The sequence below is a fragment of the Lithobates pipiens genome, unplaced genomic scaffold (genome assembly GCF_037356315.1).
Source record: "Lithobates pipiens isolate NorthernLeopardFrog02 unplaced genomic scaffold, aLitPip1_a1.2 Scaffold_22, whole genome shotgun sequence".
Lineage (NCBI taxonomy): Eukaryota > Metazoa > Chordata > Amphibia > Anura > Ranidae > Lithobates > Lithobates pipiens.
This window is the reverse complement of record NW_027507784.1, coordinates 331283318-331300329: the sequence shown is the minus strand read 5'-3', so window position 1 is coordinate 331300329 and position 17012 is coordinate 331283318.

The window sequence follows — 17012 nt, the reverse complement described above, 5'->3', positions numbered from 1 at the left end:
TTCACCGAAAACAATACCACAGACAAATCCTCCTAAGAATTCAGCACGTTCTCTATATCAGGGGTCTCCAACCCCCGGGCCGCAGCCTGCTACCAATCCGTAGCCCATTTGCAGCCGGGCCGCGAAGTGTGCACTGAGATGCGGTGTAGTGTCATATTTTGCTCCCCATCATAGAATGCTCTGGAAGTGACAGCGGCGGTGAGCAGAGCGATCACCGCACTTCTGCCCACACAGCCCTGCCGCTACACTGCTGGGGGTGAAGCAGGTGAGCAGAGAGATGACATCATCTCCCACCGCCCGCCCACATCACTGCTGTTCCGCCCACATCACCGCTGTTCCCGCCCACACAGCCCGGCCAGTATACTGTTGGAGGTGAAGCGGGGGAGCAGAGAGATTACATCATCTCTCACAGCCCGCCCCGCATCACCTCTGTTCTCTCTCACGTGGAACCCACCACTCCACTCCACTGCACTGCCTCTGTGCTTAGTGACAATTTGCATTTAAGATGCTGCATCTAGTGGCATGTGTCTGTGGCAATCTGAATCTGGTGGCATGTGGCAATCTGCATCTGGTGGCATGTGGCTGGTGACATGTGGCAATCTGCATCTGGTGGCAAGTGACTGTGGCAATCTGCATCTGGTGGCATGTGGAAATCTGCATCTGGTGGCATGTGGCTGGTGACATGTGGCAATCTGCATCTGGTGGCATGTGGCAAGTGACTGTGGCAATCTGCATCTGGTGGCATGTGGCAAGTGACTGTGGCAATCTGCATCTGGTGGCATGTGGCAAGTGACTGTGGCAATCTGCATCTGGTGGCATGTGGCAAGTGACTATGGCAATCTGCATCTGGTGGCATGTGTCTGTGGCAATCTGCATATGGTGACGTGGCAATCTGGTGGCATTGAACTGTGGAAATCTGCATCTGGTGACATGTGACTGTGGCATGTGTCAATCTGCATCTGATGGCATGTGGCAGTCTGCATCTGGTGGCAGGCGATGTGGCATGTGGAAATCTGGTGATAGGCAACGTGGCAAGCTGGTAGCAAGTGACAAGCTGCATCTAGTGACAGATTCTGCATTATGGTGAGTTGAACTATTTCATTTTATATTACAATATAATAATAAAAATTATGCACTTCAATCATCCTGACACCATATTAACCATGGTGTTGTGATGAAGTGCTAACACCAGCCATTTCCTGACAAATTGCCCGCGAAAAGCCACATCGTCCCTCATGCGCCCACCCCCCGGGCCTTGCCACAATTTTCATCCAAAATGCCGTTCCCCATTGCCAAAAAGGTTGGGGACCACTGCTCTATATTATCTAACCTTAAAATCAACTTTGCAAAATCCTATGCCCTTAACATCTCCCTCCCCCCAGAATCCGTAACACATTGCAAAACCAACTTCCAGTTTCAGTGGAGGAAAGAAGACATAACATACCTAGGCATAAAGATCACCAACAACTTGAAAGACTTGTACACAAAGAATTACCCACACATCCTCAATAAAATATCCGACGACTTAAAACAGTGGAACAAACCTTCCTTTTCTTAGTTCGGCAGAGCCGCGATACTAAAAATGAATGTTCTCCCACGCATTCTTTATGTAATTCAGACAGTACCGATACGCCTTCCCCAAGCTCTCTTTAAATCTTACAAGAGCATATGTACTAAATTCCTCTGGGGCACCCAGAGGCCCAGAATTAATTACTCCCAGCTCACCCTACCCAAACAACTAGGAGGCATTGGGTTACCAGACCTACATAACTATTACATCGCCACCCACTTGTCCAGAATTGTAGACTGGAACATTCACGCACAGACCAAGGATTGGGTAAATTTGGAACCATCATTTACCAAACTCCCACTGAGATCCTTACCCTGGATATGAAAATCCCACTATCACAAAGACACCGATCCGCATCCACTCATTGCACCAACATTGCACTGTTTCCGTAGCACCTGCGCAAAACCCCCATCTCCTCCATACCAGGACCACTCACGCCGCTTACAATGAACCCAGACTTCCCTCCTGGGATGCATGAAAACTTTCTCCGTCGGAACTGGTCACAAGAACGGATCCTGCTGAGACATTTCTATGACAATAAACGACTGCTAAATACCACACAGCTGGCCATAAAAATGCAGAAACCCCCCATCCCTGCCTGGACATTCCAACAAATAAACCACTACATTAAGGCAATGGAGAAGGAGAAAGACTGTTCACGACAACTAACATCCTTTGAGTCGTTGTGTATGTCCACAACACCCCAGACGCATCTCATCTCCCAAACTCACTCCCTCCTTTTCTATAACCATGAACCTAACACCTCTAAAGCCTACACCGCTTGGGAGAGAGACCTAGTCATAACACTGACACCTGAAGAGTGGGAAAATATCTTTCTAAACATACATAAGGGCTCCCCCAACGTATCAACCCAAGAAAATGGGTATAAGATTCAATCTCGTTGGTATAGGACACCAGCTGTCCTACACAAATGGAACCCGTCTACTCCCGACACCTGCTGGAGATGCCAGCAGGTTCGGGGCACACTGCTGCATATCTGGTGGGAATGCCCCGCCATCCAAACATACTGTAAGGAAATACACAGGCTAATACTGGCGATCACGTCCTACGAACTACCCTTTACTCCAGCCCAGTTTCTTCTACATAGCACCACTCATAGGCCAACCTCATACCGCAAATCCCTACTCATACACCTCCTCAACGCAGCAAAACAATGTATCCCGCTCCACTGGAAAACCCAAACCTGTCCCTCTATTAAAGAATGGGTCCATAGAATACATAAAATAGCAGAGTTAGAGGAACTGATACACATCTCTAGAGATACCCTGCAGAAGTTTAGCAGCAAATGGGCATGCTGGGTGCACTTTAAGTCCACCACCGAATATAGCCGCATCCTGAGACGACCTGACTGATTACAACCCCAAACCACTCCAGCTAAACGGAGAAAGCAATGAAACAACGGAAATGCATACACTAATCCTTTACTGGAATCCCGCCAGGCAAACCCACCACACTAGCTCCTCCGGAACCTGGTTCCAATGCAGATCAAGTATGATACACGTTGAACGACCTTGACCCCCTTTCAGAGGCTTACAAAAAACGATCCAGAAGAGAGCAACGCACTATCATTACCCATACCCCCCCACCCCCCACCCCTCTACCCCCCCACCTTTTCACCCTTCCACCTGACTTCCCATTATATACAGTGCCTTGCGAAAGTATTCGGCCCCCTTGAACTTTTCAACCTTTTGCCACATTTCAGGCTTCAAACATAAAGATATAAATTTTAATTTTTTGTGAAGAATCACCAACAAGTGGGACACAATTGTGAAGTGGAACGAAATCTATTGGATAATTTAAACTTTTTTAGCAAATAAAAAACTGAAAAGTGGTGCGTGCAAAATTATTCGGCCCCTTTACTTTCAGTGCAGCAAGCTTTCAGAAAAGTTCAACGGGGCCGAATACTTTCGCAAGGCACTGTATTTATAACCACACACGGTAGGGTTATCAAAATGATAGAAGGCTACAGTTCCGCTTCATTAGAGTAAGAAACGTGGCAGAGCGCCAACGACCCCATCTGGATGACAGAAGATATAAACAAGCCCCCACAACCTCAGAGGCCAGGACATCAGTTTATGTTACCCCGTTCACTTTCTGTTACCTGCTGTATCTCAATGTTTTGTAATTCCTGCAGAATGAACCTTGAACTCTGTAACTCAGAATATGATATTGTTGTCTGTTCAAAATTTTATATGTTTGTTACCCTACTTTCCTTAAATAAAAATGTTATGGTAAAAAAAAAAAAAAGAAGATTGCCAAGACCCTGAAACTGAGCTGCAGCCAAGACCTACAGTGCTTTAACAGGACAGGTTCCACTCAGAACAGGCCTCATCATGATCGACCAAAGAAGTTTAGGTCATGTGCTCAGCGTCATATCCAGAGGATGTCTTTGGGAAATAGACATATGACGCTGCCAGCATTGCTGCAGGGGTTGAAGGGGTGGGGGGTCAGCCTGTCAGTGCTCAGACCATACGCTGCACACTGCATCAAATTGGTCAGCATGGCTGTCATCCCAGAAGGAAGCCTCTTCTAAAGATGATGCACAAGAAAGCCCACAAACAGTTTGCTGAGGACAGGCATTAAGTGAACCACGAATGCCAACATGTACTGTGACATACTGAAGCAGAGCATGATCCCCTCCCTTCAGAGACTGGGCCGCAGGGCAGTATTCCAACATGATAACGACCCCAAACACACCTCCAAGATGACCACTGCCTTGCTAAAAAAAGCTGAGGATAAAGGTGATGGACTGGTCAAGCATGTCTCTAAACCTAAACGCTATTGAGCATCTGTGGGACATCTTTAAACGGAAGGTGGAGGAGCTCAAGGTCTCTAACATCCACCAGCTCCGTGATGTCATCATGGAGGAGGGGAAGAGGACTCCAGTGGCAACCTGTGAAGCTCTGGTGACCTCCATGCCCAAGAGGGTTAAGGCAGTGCTGGAAAATAATGGTGGCCACACAAAATATTGACACTTTGGGCCCAATTTGGACATTTTCACTTAGGGGTGTACTCACTTTTGTTGCCAGCGGTTTAGACATTAATGGCTGTGTGTTGAGTTATTTTGAGGGGACAGCAAATTAACACTGTTATACAAGCTGTACACTCACTACTTTACATTGTAGACAAGTGTCATTTCTTCAGTGTTGTCACATGAAAAGGTAGAAGAAAATATTTACAAAAATGTGAGGGATGTACTCACTTTTGTGAGATACTGTGTATATATATATATATATATATATATATATATATATATATATAAAAAAAAATCCTTGAGTACTGTATGGCTGTATGGCCCACTCTGCCGCTTTTAACAATGATGAAGAGGCTAATAATAAATAATCACTAATGCTATAGGAATCCTTAGCCTGCATTCTACATTTATACCAGAAGGGGGCACTGCAGGATTAGATAAATTAATTCCTCTTACAACATTTGCTGTAACTATTATTAACCAACAACAAACTGGAGTAAAATGTTTATTTTGCAAAAAAGTTGATTCCAGTTTTTATAAATCTGTCCTTGACTCCTAGGAATCTTTCATGCATTGGGGACACTGACACACAGGTAGATAAATAGCACAGCTGAAACTAAGTGCACCATCTGTGTATACTGTCAGGGGGTAACAAGACCGACCGGTCAGAGAGATTTTGGGGACAGTTATAAAAAATCTTCCTGTTCTCTAGTTGCACCAGAGATGTGGGGATGTGGGTGCACCATATGGGTAGCAGCCTTTCTAATTTAGTTTCTCTCTGATGATGCAGCGCAGTTTCGTGCACCATAGACTTAAATGGAAATGAACCGATATGCATGTACATGCATTTTTGTGCGTTTTTGGCCTGCATCTTGTGTTGGTTGTTAGGAGCCATAACGCTTCGGCTTATACCCGCAGTCAGCCTGGGATTTTCTCTCCTGGTACCTTCTCTGCTTGCCTGATACTGACCTCGGCCTGGCCCTGACTCTGCTCCCTTCTCCTAATTTCATACTAGACATGAGCAATCTGTTTCGGTCCGCATCTAAATTCGAATTAATTTTTGCCCGCTCGCTCGTTCCCCCTTTCTTGATCTGCCGGGCTGCATGTTTGAATAAGGGTCTTGTGTGGATTTTGGGGAGAGACCCCATGTTGATTTTGTTTTTTATTTTGGCATGGGGTTCCCCTTAAATCCATATCAGACCCAAGGGCTGAATCGTTCTGAAATTTTTGGAATTTGTTAGAAAATGAATAAACAACACAAAACAAATTTCGAAACAAATCCACAAAACAAAATTAGTAACATAACAAAACGAAACCAAACATAACTAAACAACTTTTTCCGTTCTGCACATGTCTATTCTGTACTTCTGCCGCCCGGTAGTTGCTGACTTCCACCTGCCTGACCACACACCAGAGCTTCTGCATCTGCCAGCTACCAGTTTGCCTGTTGCACGGATTTCAGGTTCTCCAGGCCAGGATCACCTACAAGCACCTGTGCCACTCTGTGCCCCCTTTATGCCCTGCCCTCAACTCCAGAGGAAACTGTGACCTGTGGGACCTGGAAAGAACTTGATGCACATCTTCAAGTGAGAGAAGCTCTCTCTTCCCCTGGCCCTCCTCCAGTGATGGCATCCCAACTAACTCATCCAGCACTAAACAGTATTGTGATGCATCCGGGATGTCGCTCTACCATCGAAATACGTTTCATCCAACCCATCGGGGCTTAGTCATAAAGAACCTCTATGACTAAACCGTGGTGGGAAGATTGAAGCACATCAGAGTGGGAATGGTTAGTAGAGTAGTGCTGGCTAAGGCCACCTAACATCTCTTCTACATGAGTCGGGTCGGGAGAGTGGCGTCCCGGATGCTTCACAATACTGTTTACAGCCTCAAAGGAGACTGAACATTTAGGGGAAGCTCTCTCATTGACTCAACCTTGACTAGGTATGTGACACCCAGGAACAAAAATAGTGTCTGTAGATAGCCTGAGCCTTTTTTATGTTATCTGGGTTCATTGGATCTCTTCTAAGCCCTGGACATTGATTGCTCCTGCCTACTACTGTTGACTGTTCTCCGGTAGTCAGAGTGGGAAGTTGCAAATGCTTTGGGTTCTAAATGTTTATTCTCTCTTGGCCAATCACTGAGGAGCCTACAATGATGTGGGCTGGGGAAGAATATAAAAATTTGGAATGACCTTCTAGATCGGCCCTTGCCCCCTTGGCTTTGACTGGAGAGGATGTCTGTGTGAAGGTGTTACATCCAGGGAACCCCGTCTCGGTTAGCGCGTCGCCGTTGGCTTGCGTATCCGTGACAGAAGGGTCCAGCCCTTCCATCCTAGGTTGCTGCTTGTGTCCAAGTATAACTGTGAATGGGTCCAGTCTTTGCTTTCTAGACCCCTTTGCCCTTTGAAGTCAGAAGAGTTTTGTGTCCTTGCTGTCCATCAGGGCCAAGAGCAGTCTTTCTCAACCTTTTCGACACAGAGGAAGTTTTTCCGGTCTACAACTCATGATACATCAGTGTGATGGTCAGTGGGAAGAATGCTCCTCACAATTGTGGACATTGGAAAGAATTACCCCTTCAGATAGCTAAAAGAGCATTGGTGTCAGTGGGAACTTATCTGGGGGGGGGGGGGGGGGCAGAAATTTCTCTTTGCTCAAGGAACCCCTAGAAACCTCAATTTCAGGTTCTCTCGGCCTGGAGAACTTGAAATCTGTGCAGCAGGCAAACTAATAGATGGCAGATGCAGAAGCCTCCTGCCTGTCTGTGTGGTCAGGCAGGCAGGAGTCGGCAACTACCTGGTGGCAGAAGTACAGAACAAGTGCAGAACGGAAAAAGTAGTTTAGTTTCCGATAAATTGGTTATGTTACTAATTTTGTTTTGTGGATTAATTTTAGAATTTGTTTAGTTTTGTTTATTCATTTTTGGTCAGTGGGAAGAATGCTCCTTACAGTTGTGGACATTGGGAAGAATTACCTCTTCAGATAGCTAAAAGTTCAATAGTGTCAGTGGGAACTTATCTGGGAGGCAGAAATTTCTCATTGCTCAAGGAACCCCTAGAAACCTCTGGAGGAACCCTAGGGTTCCATGGAAATCTGGTTGAGAAACCCTGGCCTAGAGTATCCAAACAGGCCTGTGGCAGAGGCTGAAGTAAGTAAAAGGTAATCGCCGTCTGGACCTACATAATCTACACTTGCCTGTTGCAGGGACCCAAAGAGTCCCACATTTACCTGTGGCAGAGGTCAAAAGATACTGGATGATAGTAGACCATCTGAGCCTAAGAAGTTCTTTGAGAAGTTTATGTATTTTTTATATGTCTTTGATTGACCTGCATCAGGTTACTATTGTTGTTCAGTAGTAGGCTGACATCTAGTGGAGTTTTTGGACCACAATAGCTTGTCTACCATGTGATTTTGGTTTCTCCTTCTGTCCTCCCCACCTGTCTAAGGCTAGTTAGTTCAGTCCTAGCTAGACCCTTCCTAGTTCTTTGTTGTTCCTCAGTCAGTGTTAGGCAGGGGCGGACTGACAACTCATGGGGCCCCCGGGCAATAGGAGAAGATTATGGGGCCCCTGGGCAATAGGAGAAGATTATGTGGCCCCCCATAATTGGGATTTTTTTTAAAAAAGACAGATTTTTACATACTGTCCCTGGTTTTATTGAGGCTGTCAACTCTGATGGGGCCCCTTAGTGTCATGGGGCCCTGGGGCAGTGCCCGAGTGCCCGAAATGTCAGTCCACCTCTGGTGTTAGGTATTGTATTGGATTCGACCTTTGTGTCTACAGCCAGCCATATACGATTCAAATCTCGGTTGGTTCAGCAGGGAGCGGCTGAGATTCAGACCATGTATGGGCAGGCTGATTATACTCAAGTTGATTGATCAATCGATCAACTTGGGTACGACCGCCATTTTAGATTTTTCATGGCATTATTGCCAGTGGTTAGCAATAATCACTGTGCGTTCTCCCGGCCAGGATGACTCCCCGCCCCCCCCCCCCCAACACTTACTGTGTGGATGAGGTAATCAAGCGATTTTATTTGCTGAAGCCCATGGCTGCAGGAAAGAAAATCGCACCACCTATGGCCGACTTTGCTGAAGAGTTAAGCTGCCTGTGAATGATGTCAAGTCAGCAGGTGACCATACTGGACAGATTGGGTCTAAAGAGTTTGTAGCGGCCATAACCCTTTGTAGGGCGGCCTTGACTTATTGGGCTTACCGGTTACCTCCGCCTGGCTTCTTCTTTCACGTTTAGGGGTTCCCAGGGTTGATACCCAACAACTTGGACGCTGACACCAAGAAAGTCCTTTTGAAAGGTTTTATTTTGCAGGAGTAACATCCAACAACACAGTCTCATATAGGAACAGAGGGCAAGGGTGAAGAACTCAGGCACCTTGAACTGCAGACATAACAAAGTCTTTAATACTACCCAGAGAATAGCCACTTGCAGCTGGGCACTTCAAGGCTGAACAGATCTCTAGCCAGAGATCATGGCAATCAGCACGCTGATTCAGAACTTGTCAAATCCTCTGAACATGTACAAGTTAGAACTGAAAGTGAACGGAAACCTTTTTCCTCAGTACCTGGAATGTTCTCGGTCTCCTTGATAGTAACCCAACTCAGTAATCAGGCACTTCTCAGGATGCCACTTGTCGGCCCTCCTCCGAAGAGTCCTCCCCCGGTCACTTTCACGAGCTGTGGTGCCCCTCCAAACCGAGAGCGCACCCGGACACCTTGAATCCTCCCTCAGTTACTGAGCCTCGGACCAGCCGGTTCCGAGACTCGGGAACAGACGGATCCCTACCCCAGACCAGGCGGGTCTATTGGGGATAACCCATAGAAGCATGTTGCGGGATGTCGAACACCCTGTAACCGGGACCCCTCACGGTGGCTACCCCGGTCCTGGAAACCAGAACAGACCACGAGGGCCTCACAAACTCACAAACTCCTGATTCAGAACTTGTCAAATCCTCTGAACATGTACAAGTTATAACTGAAAGTGAACGAAAAACCTTTTTCCTCAGTACCTGGAATGTTCTCGGTCTCCTTGATAATAACCCAACTCAGTAACCAGGCACTTCTCAGGATGCCACTTGTCGGCCGTCCTCCGAAGAGTCCTCCCCCGGTCACTTACATGAGCTGTGGTGCCCCTCCAAGCTGAGAGCACACCCAGACACCTTAAATCCTCCCTCAGTTACTGAGCCTCGGACCAGCCGGTTCCGAGACTCGGGAACAGACGGATCCTTACCCCAGACCAGGCGGGTCTATTGGGGGTAACCCGTAGAAGCATGTTGTGGGATGTCGAACACCATGTGACCGGGACCCCTCACGGGGCTACCTCGGGCCTGGAAACCAGAACAGGCCACGAGGGCCTCACAAACTCCTCTCTTGAACACGTGACCTCCACATCTTAAGTACCCCTTCCCAGACTCCTTAGCGAGGCCCGGCACACCCACTGGGGAAGCTGATTCCCAAAGTGTCCAACCAGGCCTGGTTCTGGCCTACCATGTGCACCTCACTGTACACATGACCAGGCAGAACTTCTAACACAGCCCAGTCAGACTGATTTCAAAGTTAACCTACATAATTAACCCTCAGAACCCCTTTACTGTTCTGAGACAAAAACTAAATTTACACATGACAGACACTTTGTCCAAAATGTCATCCGCTACAAGTTATATCAATCCATAAAGGGGAATTTGAAGCAGAGCACTGATGTTTTGGGGGTATCTTGCACCCCGCTAATCTCCCAAAGACAACTGAGCCCACTAGAAAAGAGACTGAAGGATCTGAAGTCTGTCTGTCGGTGTCAGTGGGTCGGTAAGTCAGTTTGCAGCTCCAAGGAAGGTCACCAGGAAGGAGACAGGAGAGCCCGTTAAAAAAAAAAAAAAAATCCAGAGACCTTACCGGAGGTAACGCTACAAAAGCAAAGATTAGTGACTTGGGACAGTTGAGTCACCTTTGAGTGAACATTTTTGCATGCGTCGTCTGTAATAATTCGCCTTTTATTTCTGGAAACTTCGCAGAAAGGCAGAATTTTTTGGCGCTGAACATCCAATCTGAGGTCAAAGAGAATGATTTGTCTCCGCTTGGCGCTCGGTCTCTCTAGAAGCTCGGAGTTGACGAGTTTAAAAGTAAACTGAAAGTCACGGCTATAAAAGTTTATGTTGTGTATCCAAGCTGGATATTTATTATTATTTTTTTTTTTAATGCAGCTATTTTGGCTCCTCTAACCTGCATCCCACTCCATACCTTCTGCATGGGAGGATTTGGCACGTAAAACCCGCGTCTGTCTTACAATGTCTGTGCCCACGTTAGACTTAATTCATTCCTGGTGGAGATTAAAAACCCACAGAATCAACACCTAAATATAATAAATGTATTTAAAAAAAAAAAAAGCCAAAAGTTAATACAATACTTACAGAACCTCGGGATTGGGGATCAACCAGTGCGGGTGCAGGAGGGGTTAAATAACACCCATAGACTTCCTAAAGTTTTCTTTTATTTATCTCAGTCTGATCATCTGTATATTATTATGAGATTTCTTTAAATCCCAAATATACGGTAACTTACAGTATATACAGTGCCCTGAAAAAGTATTCATGCCTTGAAATATCCCACATTTTGTCATGTTAAAACCAAAAAAACGTAAATATATTTTATTTGGGATTTTATGTGATGGACCAACACAAATTGGCACACAATTGTGAAGTGGAAGGAAAATAATGAATGGTTTCCAATTTGTTTTACAAATAAATATCTTAAAAGTGTGGGGTACATTTGTATTCAGCCTCCTTTACTCTGATAAGCCTAACTAAGCTCTAGAGCAACCAATTGCCTTCAGAAGTCACCTAATTAGTAAATAGAGTCCACCTGTGTGTAATTTAATCTCAGTATAAATACAGCTGTTCTGTGAAGCCCTCAGAGGTTTGTTAGATAACCTCAGTGAACAAACAGCATCATGAAGGCCAAGGAGCACACCAGACAGGTCAGGGATAAAGTTGTGGAGAAGTATAAAGCAGGGTTAGGTTATAAAAAAAAAAATCCCACGATTTGAACATCTCACGGAACTCAATCCATCATCCGAAAATGGAAAGAGTATGGCACAACTGGAAACCTACCAAGACATGGCCGTCCACCTAAACTGACCAGCCGGGTAAGGAGAGCATTCATCAGAGAAGCAGCCAAGAGTAGTGATGGCCGAACGGTTCGCCCGGCGGTCGTTTCGCGGCGAATTTCCGACTTTCGCCGTCCGCGGGTTCGAACGCCTTTTTCCGTCGTTCGCCCCGGCGGACTTACGTGTTTAATGTATACAAGAACTTTAACCTTTCGTGACACGTTTATCATGTGTTACAGGACAACCAATTGAGACATGACAGCTCATGGACACTTGGACATTCCCCCTAACCTATAAATACACCCGATCCGGTGGCCATTTTACATTCTTTCTTCTGTCACTGTAGGGAAAGGATCCTGTGTGGAGTAGGGACAGAGAAAACGCTAGCTATTTGGTACACAAAAGTTCTTTTCAGGACTGGTATAGGTGTTAGGTCAGCAGCCTGAGTTTCTTTTGTCAGTTTAGATAAAGGGACAGAGCGCTGTATGCTGCTATTTTAGGGACAGCTCAGCCAGATTAGTCTTTCTTCATCATCATCATCATCATCATCATTAGCTGTTACTATCAGGTCCACAAAAGAGCTGTTCCAGCTAATCGTTCCAGCCTACTCTTTTTTGCCAATTTGTATAGGGACAGGCAGGAAGCAGTGTGTCAGGCAGTGAGGATAATTTTAAAGACTTGCTGTTACTATTAGTTCCACAAAGGTTCTTTTCAGGACTGGTATCAGTGGTACGGTAATAGGCTTGTACACGTATAATATTCTTTCTTCCAAATATAGAAAGAATATTATACTTGACTGCTGCCCTTCTGCTGCAGTCTGCTAATCATTCACAACTCACTTGTTCCACAAAGCTCTTTATCAGGACTGGTAACTTGGTCTGTCTAGGGTGCTACGGTACATAGGCTTGGGTGCGGTACAGTCTGCTGTTCTGTAAGGACCGCTATCGGTCCACAATAGATAGGGTTGCCGTGCACTACTGCTGACCGCTGCCCTATACTGCAGCAGTCCTTCAGCGGTATAGGGACTGACGCACAGTCTGCTAAACACTAATACACAACCTGCTTGGTCCACAAAAGTTCTTATAAGGACTGGTAACTTGGTATAGGGTGCTACGGTACATAGGCCTGAGTGCGTTACAGTCTGCTGTTCTGTAAGGACCGCTATCGGTCCACAATACATAGGGTTGCCGTGCACTACTGCTGACCGCTGCCCTATACTGCAGCAGTCCTTCATTGGTATAGGGACTGACGTACAGTCTGCTAATCACTAACACACAACCTGCTTGGTCCACAAAAGTTCTTATAAGGACTGGTAACTTGGTATAGGGTGCTACGGTACATAGGCCTGAGTGCGTTACAGTCTGCTGTTCTGTAAGGACCGCTATCGGTCCACAATACATAGGGTTGCCGTGCACTACTGCTGACCGCTGCCCTATACTGCAGCAGTCCTTCATTGGTATAGGGACTGACGTACAGTCTGCTAATCACTAACACACAACCTGCTTGGTCCACAAAAGTTCTTATAAGGACTGGTAACTTGGTATAGGGTGCTACGGTACATAGGCCTGAGTGCGTTACAGTCTGCTGTTCTGTAAGGACCGCTATCGGTCCACAATACATAGGGTTGCCGTGCACTACTGCTGACCGCTGCCCTATACTGCAGCAGTCCTTCAGCGGTATAGGGACTGACGCACAGTCTGCTAAACACTAACACACAACCTGCTTGGTCCACAAAAGTTCTTATAAGGACTGGTAACTTGGTATAGGGTGCTACGGTACATAGGCCTGAGTGCAGTACAGTCTGCTGTTCTGTAAGGACCGCTATCGGTCCACAATACATAGGGTTGCCGTGCACTACTGCTGACCGCTGCCCTATACTGCAGCAGTCCTTCATTGGTATAGGGACTGACGCACAGTCTGCTAATCACTAACACACAACCTGCTTGGTCCACAAAAGTTCTTATAAGGACTGGTAACTTGGTATAGGGTGCTACGGTACATAGGCCTGAGTGCGTTACAGTCTGCTGTTCTGTAAGGACCGCTATCGGTCCACAATACATAGGGTTGCCGTGCACTACTGCTGACCGCTGCCCTATACTGCAGCAGTCCTTCATTGGTATAGGGACTGACGTACAGTCTGCTAATCACTAACACACAACCTGCTTGGTCCACAAAAGTTCTTATAAGGACTGGTAACTTGGTATAGGGTGCTACGGTACATAGGCCTGAGTGCGTTACAGTCTGCTGTTCTGTAAGGACCGCTATCGGTCCACAATACATAGGGTTGCCGTGCACTACTGCTGACCGCTGCCCTATACTGCAGCAGTCCTTCAGCGGTATAGGGACTGACGCACAGTCTGCTAAACACTAACACACAACCTGCTTGGTCCACAAAAGTTCTTATAAGGACTGGTAACTTGGTATAGGGTGCTACGGTACATAGGCCTGAGTGCAGTACAGTCTGCTGTTCTGTAAGGACCGCTATCGGTCCACAATACATAGGGTTGCCGTGCACTACTGCTGACCGCTGCCCTATACTGCAGCAGTCCTTCATTGGTATAGGGACTGACGTACAGTCTGCTAATCACTAACACACAACCTGCTTGGTCCACAAAAGTTCTTATAAGGACTGGTAACTTGGTATAGGGTGCTACGGTACATAGGCCTGAGTGCGTTACAGTCTGCTGTTCTGTAAGGACCGCTATCGGTCCACAATACATAGGGTTGCCGTGCACTACTGCTGACCGCTGCCCTATACTGCAGCAGTCCTTCATTGGTATAGGGACTGACGTACAGTCTGCTAATCACTAACACACAACCTGCTTGGTCCACAAAAGTTCTTATAAGGACTGGTAACTTGGTATAGGGTGCTACGGTACATAGGCCTGAGTGCAGTACAGTCTGCTGTTCTGTAAGGACCGCTATCGGTCCACAATACATAGGGTTGCCGTGCACTACTGCTGACCGCTGCCCTATACTGCAGCAGTCCTTCATTGGTATAGGGACTGACGTACAGTCTGCTAATCACTAACACACAACCTGCTTGGTCCACAAAAGTTTTTATAAGGACTGGTAACTTGGTATAGGGTGCTACGGTACATAGGCCTGAGTGCAGTACAGTCTGCTGTTCTGTAAGGACCGCTATCGGTCCACAATACATAGGGTTGCCGTGCACTACTGCTGACCGCTGCCCTATACTGCAGCAGTCCTTCATTGGTATAGGGACTGACGTACAGTCTGCTAATCACTAACACACAACCTGCTTGGTCCACAAAAGTTCTTATAAGGACTGGTAACTTGGTATAGGGTGCTACGGTACATAGGCCTGAGTGCGTTACAGTCTGCTGTTCTGTAAGGACCGCTATCGGTCCACAATACATAGGGTTGACGTGCACTACTGCTGACCGCTGCCCTATACTGCAGCAGTCCTTCAGCGGTATAGGGACTAAGAGTTTTGTCACAGGGTGATTTAAAAAATGACAGGCAGAGGAAGAGGCAGGCCCTTCCGCAGGGGTGGTAGGGGTAGGGCAGGAGCAACAGCCTTGAGCCAAAGTGGGAAGTTGCAGAAGGTGCGTTCAATTACTTTAAAGGACGCACCAGACTTGGTTGAGTGGCTCACTCAGCCTTATTCTTCTGCACCCTCCTCATCCTCTCGATCTGCACCCTCTTCTTCACTCTCTGCTATGTGCACCCCCAAAGACACTACCACCAACAACACCACCACCACCACATACCTTCCGCTTGAGTGCAAATGGGGGCCTTCATGCTCCAGTGTTTTAATAGGGACCCCCGTATAAAAAGCATGAGGGTCAAGGACCAGTACTGGGTGGCAACGTACTTAGATCCCCGGTACAAACACAAAATGGCGGAAATGTTACCGCCGTCGCAGAGGGCTGTCAGAATGCAGCACTTCCAGGCCTTGCTTCGAGAAATGCTGCATTCTGCTTTTGCGTGCGCTGGCAGAGGAGCAATTCCCACTCCCAGAGAAGGATTTGCGGGTACCAATCCAACAGCGCCTGCAAGAAGAGGCCGGTTTGAAGATGTGTTGGTGACTTCGGATATGAGGTCATTCTTTCAGCCGACCCATCGACAGGTGTCATCCGGATCCAGCATCAGGGAACGCCTAGACCGTCAGGTGTCCGACTACATTGGGTTAACGGCCGATGTGGACGCTCTGAGGAGTGATGAACCCCTAGACTACTGGGTGGGCAGGCTTGACCTCTGGCCAGAGCTTGCCCAATTTGCAATCGAACTGTTGGCTTGCCCCTCATCCAGTGTCCTGTCCGAAAGGACGTTCAGCGCAGCAGGGGGGATTGTGACCGATAAGCGTACTCGCCTAGCTCACCACAGTGTTAACTACCTCACATTTCTAAAAATGAATGAGGCATGGATCTCGGAGGAATTCAACACATGTGATCAGTAGACCATGTATATGTCTATAAACAATTTTTGGAATCAAGCACACAGACCTTCTTAATTCATTTGGCTCACTTCCCTGACCCAAAAAAGCACACCGTACTATATGCCCCTACCCTCCTCTTTGAAGAGGTTGAGCGGTGTCATATTTCTACTGGGGCTGCTTATTATGAGGGGTTCCCACCATCCCTGTGCTGTGCTGACTTCCTCCTGGGTGTTCTTATTATGAGGGGCTCCCACCATCCCTGTGCTGTGCTGACTTCCTCCTGGGGGTTCTTATTATGAGGGGCTCCCACCATCCCTGTGCTGTGCTGACTTCCTCCTGGGGGTTCTTATTATGAGGGGATCACACCATCCCTGTGCTGTGCTGACTTCCTCCTGGGGCTGCTTACGGTGCTGCTGTCAGCGCTGTATGTCACGGAGCTGCTGTCAGCGCTGTATGTCACGGAGCTGCTGTCAGCGCTGTATGTCACGGAGCTGCTGTCAGCGCTGTATGTCACGGAGCTGCTGTCAGCGCTGTATGTCACGGAGCTGCTGTCAGCGCTGTATGTCACGGAGCTGCTGTCAGCGCTGTATGTCACGGAGCTGCTGTCAGCGCTGTATGTCACGGAGCTGCTGTCAGCGCTGTATGTCACGGAGCTGCTGTCAGCGCTGTATGTCACGGTGCTGCTGTCAGCGCTGTATGTCACGGAGCTGCTGTCAGCGCTGTATGTCACGGAGCTGCTGTCAGTGCTGTATGTCACGGAGCTGCTGTCAGCGCTGTATGTCACGGAGCTGCTGTCAGCGCTGTATGTCACGGAGCTGCTGTCAGCGCTGTATGTCACGGTGCTGCTGTCAGCGCTGTATGTCACGGAGCTGCTGTCAGCGCTGTATGTCACGGAGCTGCTGTCAGTGCTGTATGTCACGGAGCTGCTGTCAGCG